Source organism: Oncorhynchus masou, unplaced genomic scaffold (assembly GCF_036934945.1).
Source record: "Oncorhynchus masou masou isolate Uvic2021 unplaced genomic scaffold, UVic_Omas_1.1 unplaced_scaffold_10333, whole genome shotgun sequence".
NCBI classification, from domain to species: Eukaryota; Metazoa; Chordata; class Actinopteri; order Salmoniformes; family Salmonidae; genus Oncorhynchus; species Oncorhynchus masou.
In genome coordinates, this window is record NW_027000030.1 from 1 (window position 1) to 9,262 (window position 9,262).

Below are 9,262 nucleotides of genomic sequence, written 5' to 3' on the forward strand. Positions count from 1 at the left end.
TGAATTATCAACCCTTCCAGAATGAATGAAGAATGATGTTGTCGTTAAAGTCTGTATAACGACAAACTGAAAGTTCTTTGTTCTCTTGAAATGACCTCCACAATAGATGTGGAAGAAAAAAAGAACAAACCAATGAGGGACAAAGTGTTTTTGGAAAACATCTAAGCTGCATGATATCTTTATTAAAAAACAGAGCTCCTTAACGGTCTTCTGGAGAATCAACATTTACATCAGTTTAACTGTGACACACAAAGAAAGCAGCCACACACAACTATAACAGCATTCATTTTTAAAGTGCACATTTGGACTTTCCTATTCAAACCTTTGATTAAATGGGCTGAACAGTTAAAGTACAGTTGTAAGTTTAGCAAAATCTTCAAAAGCAAATAGATAAAACATCTGTCAACAATACTGTATGTCTACATCAATGCCACATATATTTGTCATGTGAACAAAAAGTATAATGGGTGAGACAAGTAAAAACATATTGTTGTACCACACTGTGCAGATGAAAGCCATAATCATTCCTCTTCTAGCTTTCAAACATGACCTGCAAAAAGAAACATGACTCCAGATAATGCCAATGAAAGCCAGCAGAGTAAATAACACAACAGTCAGTAAAAGACCATTACATCTACAGAGTGGCACACAATTTCAGGCATTCTGTAGGACTCGTACGCAGGTGAGCAGCACCTTTGTGTCTCATGACAAACTCAATCCAGAAGGGCAGTGTCCAGGGGGCTCCATTGGCACGTCCTGTGTAGCCCGGAGAGTCTCTGCATGTTCGTCTGTAGGATGGCTCATCCAGAACTTCCTGTAAGGCCTGGGAGCGAAGATGTTTCTATCTAGTGTTGCTAAATCCACAACCTTTGCTACACCCTTCACTTTCATTCTAGAAAGATTGTCAGTTTGGTCAAACACAGAGGAAGGCCTACTATTGGAACACCGTGGGTAGATAGCCCCTGGAAAAATCCCATTTGTTCCTCCGTGAGCTACAAACAGCCTTGTCTTAGGGTGTCCTAAAAGATCATTCTGAGGCATCCAGTCAACTAGTAAGGTGTTGTTACCCAGAGTAGCTGGCCTGTCTCCTTTATACTTCCAGATGACCTTCTGAGGCAGTTGGGCAAAAGCAACAGCTATCTCATCAGTTATATCATGTGGAAGCTGCCAATTAAAGTCCCCAAAGACATGATAATGACTCCATGCACCCCAGAACTCTGAACAAACTCCTCTAGTTCTTGGGGAAGAGGCTTGGCAGGTTTACATTGGAACCTCCAATATAGATAATGTTAGGCATGGTGGGACGCAGGAACTCAAACACAAAGTCAACTCTCATGAGCCATAAATCAGCAGCTTGAAACAATGAGAAGTAGTCGACCTCAGGACCAAAGTAACGACTAACCAAAGCGGAATAATGAGGTCTAATTGCCTGTCTGTACATACACTGCCTGATGACATAAACAAGGAAGTTACGGACACGCTCAAAAAAACTCATCTTGTCTGTTAACTCTGCAACAGGAAATGGAACATAAGATAGCGGAGAGGGAGCAATAACAAAATGACCCTCACCACCTATAGTCCATCTAACATTGAAAACAAGTGGCACATTTAAATAGTGCGCCAGCACAATGCCTCCCCCATTAAATGGGTCTGTCAGAACTAAGTCATACTTGGTTTCTCTAATAGACTGCATCAACTGTTTATTCTCTAACATTTTGATTATCATCTCACACACTTTGCGGTGAACTTTAAATAACCCGTCCTTCAACTCCATGTCCAAACTAAAAACGAGTCCAAGCAGAGTTTCCCCTCTCTTTATCTGTATTAGTCTTGACACAAATGAGCGAAAGAATTCCTCATCAGCTCCACCTGGAATATCAATTGTGATTGAACTGTAGTGAGGGGAGGTTTCCTTGATGTACCAGCTGTCTGATGGCCGTACTACTGACACACTGTGACCTCTTGAATGCAGCGCTTCAATAATGACCTTCATGTTGACCCAGTGGCTGCCTTCTTGAGGAAACACCAGGACTTTCCCACCATGGACAGCGTGGAATAGAGAGGGTCAACAGGGTAACAATGAAGATACCAGGGAGACACATCTTCACTAGCTGCTTCACATAAGCATGCATCAATTTTACCTGAAATATACAAAAATAAGGTCAAATAAATCTAATAAAATTGTTTTGACATAAGAATAATTAAAACAGGCCTACCTTTCTTTTCTTTAGGCTACAAATAAGTCCCTACACTGTCCAAAATATTGATTGGCCTACTTTAAAGTTTAGCCAAGTTATGTCAAAAGGTTGATTAAGTAATACAGTATAATATTTGAGAGAAACATTTTGTTTTACATGAGAAAAATTAAAACATGCTTGATTGTGACGCCAAACTATATTTTTCGCTACAAATAAGTCTCTACACTATTCACAATATTGATACTTTAAAGTTGAAACATATTTTCATAACAAAAGGTTGATTACGTAATTCAGTATAATATTTCATTCTGAGAGAGAAATACTTTTTTCACCGATGTAGTCTCTTGAAGGTTAGGAAATTGTCAAATTCTGTAGATTTTGCCGAAGTGAAAACCTATTTCACATCCTAATGTTAGGCTACACGTTAACATTGTTTATTCGGAGCTACAATAATACAATCTATCGTGAGTGTGAACAAACAACGTCACGACAGAATCCATGCATGCAGAGCTAATTTAATTGAAAGCTTACGTTCCGGTTTTCATCCAAAGAACAAAGAATTTGAAATGAAGGCTATTTCAGAGCCAGTCTGTCTGTAAATCAGTTCGAAGGTATTTTTTAATAATCTCGGAAATCAGAGAGGAAGATGCGAAATCAGTATAGTCTCTAGACATCCGCGTTGGCTCCCACAATTTTCAAATGCTCCTTCTATTTCTGTTTTTCAAGACCGTAGACTTGTCAGCACATTGAATTGGTGCGTTCGAGCCAACCGCTTTTATCAAGTCGCTCACCGCCTTTCAAAGCGTATTGCGTAATGACAGGGCCGGTCCTGAACGTTCTGCAGTCCTTAACGAGAAAAACAAATCTGCCCCCTATTTTTTCATCAGCTAAAAGTTGGAGGAACAAAACATAATAGCAGTCCAAATAATAAGCCTATGCTACAAATTAAACACAAATGTTAACACATCTTGTTAGTGGGCTATATTATCAGTTCAATGTCAATAACATAGCCTAATATTTTCAATCTGATTACATTGATAACATCACCAATGCCCTGGATGTTCTGCCGCCCTACGCTCGACAAGAATAATTACATTTCAGCGTTGCCCAATCCACCGTCACTCCTCATCCTGTGAAAAATATGATTTGTCCCCCCAATATAGCACTGGAAACATAACTGTAATTTCAATAATATGAATAATACGCAAAGAAAGCACTTGTGCTGGTTATAGAACATAATAGCGGGTTATAAATTTCAACTTAGAACGAGACCCCATATTTGCACTCCCAATAGTTTGGGCTTCGTATCCCAGCACCCAAGGCAGTGGCACAAGATGCCGGAGTACTGTGCATGTGTGGGGAATCTGACAGTGTCTATCGTTGGTAGCTGACATCAATGCAGTAGTTCAAACAAAGGATATGTTAGACATTTCTTTACTTCTACCACTCAATACAAGAAAACACATTTATAACCATCATCAGTCTTAATTTTCGCTGCATTAAATTACAGGTCACTCTCTATGTTAGCTAGCGGTTAGCAACAGTTTGCTGGCTATCTACAGCAACATCAACCAGTGTTTTGCAGCTATTTGAATTTGAGTCAATGAGAGAAGTTAGCAATGCAATGTAGTGTTCCTTAGCTGGCAAGGTAACAGAGGGTTCGTGTCTACCGTCTGAAAGGCATTCAATGCACGAAACTAACGTGAGGTTAATCCAGTCAATCGCACCATAGCGATGTTGTTTTGTGTTGGCAGGGTTCACACACACGCAATAGCTGAATTTGCAGAGCTAGCGAGCAAACTAAAGCGAACATTAACTATCAAGCTCGATAGTACCTATTCCATTTTATGTGGTGTCGTCAAAGATGGAATCTTTGCTATTGTCTGTTTATTCCAAGATCAGCATGCAGCTGCAGTGCTTCAAAGTCCCTGTGATAAGTTTAGCGATAAACTGAACTCCAAACTGAACTACACTATCTTCTACCGTTGTCTTAAATATCTGTAATGGTCTCATTGCAAAAGCTAAAATTGTCGCTCGGGGACTTTGAAGTACCTGTGTGCGGATCTTGGAGTAAACTGACGATAGCAAAGATTACATAGCAAACACCACAGAAATGAGATGCCCATCTCCTACTGTAAATAACCTGCACACTGTGTGTGTAGCCAGCCAGCCAGGTAGAAAAATGACAGAAAAAAGATTGGAAAAAGGTTGGACAGTCAAGAGGGAAAATATCTGCCAGCAATTTGTTGGATCCATTGAAACCCACAAACATATGTTTGGTTATTTTGTTCAGTAGTGTGTATAGTAGTGGTTCTCAACCTTTTTAGGATACAGGAACCCCTGCGTATTTTGAGGCAAGGTTTTGAGCGGTCCTCAGGACCTCCACCCCCTCTAAATTATATGTAAAGTTACTGGAATCCTTGGTGCTGAATACATTCATTACACTTTTTATTTCACGAACCCCTTGCAATTACACCAGGGACTCCTAGGGGTCCACGGACCACTGTTTGAGAACCCCTGATGTATAGTATGATATTTGTTCTTTTGTTTAGTGGTTTTTAGTACATGACAGTACACTTACTAATGATTTATTTTGTTATTTTATTTCAAATTGCAGACTCTGTGTGACATACTTGTCCATAGCTGCTGTTTGAAGAGTTGAGACACTGACTGAACAATAAATACATATTTTTGAAGGATATTTTGTTTGATTTATTTGGGTTATTCCTTGAAGTAGTTCTTTCGCTTTTATAACTGTACTTATTTTTAGCTTTTTGTTCTTTTCAAGTTATTGTAGTAGACTCAGGACAGTAGCACATATTTAATGACTATATAAATGTATCAGAAAAAGTAAAATAAAAAGGTCAATTCAATACGGATACCAACTAAGTTGTCCTTCTGGAAGGTTCTCCCATGGCACTTTCAAAAGTTACTCTAAGCTTCAACTGCTGGCTACTCGTCCGTTGTACAGTGGCTTGCAAAAGTATTCACCCCCCTTGACATTTTTCCTATTTTGCTGTCTTACAACCTGGAATTAAAATAGATTTTTGGTGGGGGTTCGTATCATTTGAAGATGCAAAATATTTTTATTGTGAAGCAAACAAGAAATAAGACAAAAAAACTGAAAACTTGAGCGTGCATAACTATTCACCCCCCAAAGTCAATACTTTGTAGAGACACCTTTATCAACAATTACAGCTGCAAGTCTCTTAGGGTTTGTCTCTGTAAGTTTGGCACATCTAGCCACTGTGATTTTTGCCCATTCGTCAAGGCAAAACTGCTCCAGCTCCTTCAAGTTGGATGGGTTCCAACTTTGTGATGGTTCTCAATGGAGATTATTTTAGATGAGATCACACCATGTTCAATGTATTTATGAAAACTGCACCCATATACAGTGTACAGTACCATTGCCACCTACTGGCCTTTCTTGGTATTACTGCCACAAAGAAACAGTGGGAAAAATAGTTAAGCCCGCACAAAGAGCAGGCTGGCCTACTGGCTTAAATAGCCCAACTAATCAACCTCAACAAGGAACAGGTGAAACTAAACAGACAAAACAAACAGAAAAGAGAAAAGGTATCGGTGGCAGCTCGTAGGCCAGTGACGACGACCGCCGAGCGCCACCCAAACAGGGAGATGTGACACATTCGGTAGGAGTCATGACAGGATGGAGAAAAAGTGTGACTCCAATCAGGCTCTCGAGGACTGGAGTTGCCCACCCCTGCTTTACAGCCTTATTCTAAAATGGATTAAATAAAATGCTCAGCAAGCTACACAAAATACCCTAAAATAACAGTGAAAACAGGTTTTTAGAAATGTTTGCTAACTTATGAACACTAAAAAAACAGAAATACCTTATTCACATAAGAATTCATACCCTTTGCTGTGAGACTCAAAATTGAGCTCAGGTGCATCTTATTTCCATTAATCATCCTTGGAGATGTTTCTACAACTTTGAGTCCACCTGTAAATTCAATTGATTGGACATGTTTTGGAAGGCACACACCTGTCTGTATAAAGTCCCACAGTTGACAGTGCACGTCAGAGCAACAACCAAGTCATGAGGTTGAAGAAATTATCTGAATCTCAGAGACAAGATTGTGTCACGGCACAGATCTGGGGAAGGGTACCAAACATTTTTTGCAGCATTGAAGGTCCCCAAGAACACAGTGGCCTCCATTATTCTTAAATGGAAGAAGTTTAGAACCACTAAGACACTTCCTAGAGCTGGCCACCCGGCCAAACTGAGCAATCAGGGAGGTGACCAAGAACCCGATGGTTGCTCTGACAGAGCTCTAGAGTTCCTCTGTGGAGATGGGAGATACAACAAATTGGAATTCATAACATATCATACATAAATTTGTAACATATCACCTGAATTTTAATTCGTAACATATCATTCGAAATGGGTGATGGACATCCACAAATGAATGCATGCCATACAAAACGTAACATATCATACTAAATGGACTGTCTTGGATTTATGTACAGAATAATACAACATGCTCTGAGACCAGGTTGCAGCCTGGGAAATCCCAGAACTGGAGCAACATCATTGGAACATTGTTAATGTGGAAATCAACACATCTGCCTAGGATGACTAAAGTGATCCTGAATTAATAGTGAATAATGACGAGTAAGAAAGTAACACAGGGTCAAAGATCATACCCTCAAGACATTCTAACCAATAACAGTGGAGGTCAGCATGTCTTTAAGTATGTTACGTTGAACTGGGTGAATAGAATGTGAATAAGTCATCCCAATATGCTGTAATAGAAATAAAGCCATGCGCGTCAACAAAAAAATGTAGCTCCCTAATCTTAAACTGCATCAATGATTGCCAATATAGAACTAACTCGTGTTTAATTCTACCCCACATGATAGGGAGAAATGGATGAATTGGAATCTTGCCATATAGATAACATAATGCATGGTGGGAGGGAGCTTAAACACAAAGTCATCTCTCATGAGCCATAGATCAGACCCCTGTAATAACTCATAAAGTCCAAACCTGGTTGGAAAAACTCATCACAAACAGCCTGGTAATGTGGCTGGAGAGTCAACCTGTCGTAAACAGTAAATAGCAAATAGAAAAGCATATTCTTACCCACATTACATTGTCGACTAAATTATTTGACAGACCTTGTAACCATGAACAGAAAATCTCTCAATGAGAGAGAGTTCAAAAACACATCTGAGTGAATCCATGTTCCTGTGTTTGTGGTCTTTCACCTTCATGTTGTTTTTAAACTCTCATAAGAATGTTACATATGAACTACATGTTCTCTCATTCTCCAATCGAATGTGTTCCCGGATATAAATACTTAGGCATTTGGATATGTATGGATTTCACATTAAAAAAATAAGTAGATGAGCTGGTTAAGAAGTTGTAAAGTTGGCTTTTTCTACAGAAATAGATGTTGTCTTTCTCGAAGCAGTAGGAAGCAGGTTATTCAGTCAACCTTTTATATGTTCTTGATTATGGTGATATTATTTATTAAAGTGCAGCTGCTACTACTCTTAAACCTTTGGATGCCATATACCATAGTGGGCTTTGTTTTGTTACAGGTGACAGTTTTGATACTCATCACTCTATCCTGTATCACAAGGTTCGCTGAACGTCACTAAAGACCGGTAGATCTCTACATTACTCCCTTTATATTTACAAAGCCCTACTTCATAAACTTCCGTCTTATCTAACCTCGCTGTTGAAGAATAGACACCTGAGTTGCCTAACCCGTTCACAGGATTGGTTAACTGTTGAGGTTCCTAGGGTCTCCAAAGCTAGCTAAATCTGCTTTAAGTTTTAATGCACCATATTGAATGCACCATTTGCAAATGTATGACGTTTAATACAGAGATTGTTTCTCTCTCTATATCAATTACTTTCTTTATGATTGTCTTTACAAATTCTTCATCCAGAGCATCAGTGACAGATATTGTAAAAGAACTGTAGTAGGACGACTCTTGTTTGATATACCAACTTTTTGTCGTTCGGTACCACTCTGACTGTGTGTCCCTGAGAGTGAAGAGCCTTGATCAAAATGTCCATGTTAACCCAGTGACTTCCCTCCCCGGGAAAGACCAGCAACTTCCCACCATGGCAAACTGAACCAGACACAATCAACATAATTATAAATAGGCACAAGTCATGCTTCCAATGTATGTTATCAATTATCTGAAATATAAAACAAACAGCTAGGAAATCATAATCAGTTTGTATGACACGTTGAACGGATATTTACATATAGTCAGTTAGCTGACTATATATTCTCATTTATGTACAAGCATTTTGCTAAACCCGCGATAATATTTGCTAAATGTGCATATGCGACCATTGATGTGATATAAATCATGAAAGACCATGAAAGCTGTTCTCAATAGTGCATAATTTATTCTCTATAGGGTTTTGAGAGATTGAGACAATGAAGATTACACTTTATTATTTTCTAACCACTAGGCTGGTAACTTAGTGGTTAGAGCATTGGACTAGAATCTGGAAGGTTGCAAGATCAAATCCCTGAGCTGATAACGTAAACATCTGTTGTTCCTCCCCTGAACAAGGCAGTTAATCCTAGACCGTCATTGTTAAGACTTGCCTAGTTAAATAAAGGTCAAACTTTTAGATTCACATTTGATACAGTATGTAAACACAATACATTACATCCTTGCCTATTAACTTAATGTAATTATTATTACTTAAGTCAGTCTGGTGTTAAGATGTAGTGAAATGTTACTTACATGTAAAACGTGTAGCTCACTTTGGCTTTTGTGTGGCATGTTGGTTTATAGGGGTTAAGTAAAGGTCAAAGTACTGCTTTTATGAGAACCTTTCCATTTGTTAAAGTCACAGTGATGGTTACTCAAAACTCAGTGAGTGAACATGATTATAATATGGATGTATGTTATTACGATGGATGTATCATATAATATGGTTGTATGATATTAAAATATTGTTTAACATAGCAGACACATTTCACAATGTCATACAACAAGATCTTCTGGTCCAAACATGGCAATAAAACCCTCTCGGAATTGCCTGTATACAACTACCTCGTGCTTTT

At 38.8% G+C, this 9,262-nt stretch overlaps 1 pseudogene; it reads right to left on the reverse strand.

Moving 5' to 3' along the window:
• Positions 1 to 632: 632 nt before the first annotated feature.
• On the reverse strand, positions 633 to 8,984 carry LOC135528782 (UDP-glucuronosyltransferase 2A1-like; annotated as a pseudogene).
• Positions 8,985 to 9,262: the final 278 nt, after the last annotated feature.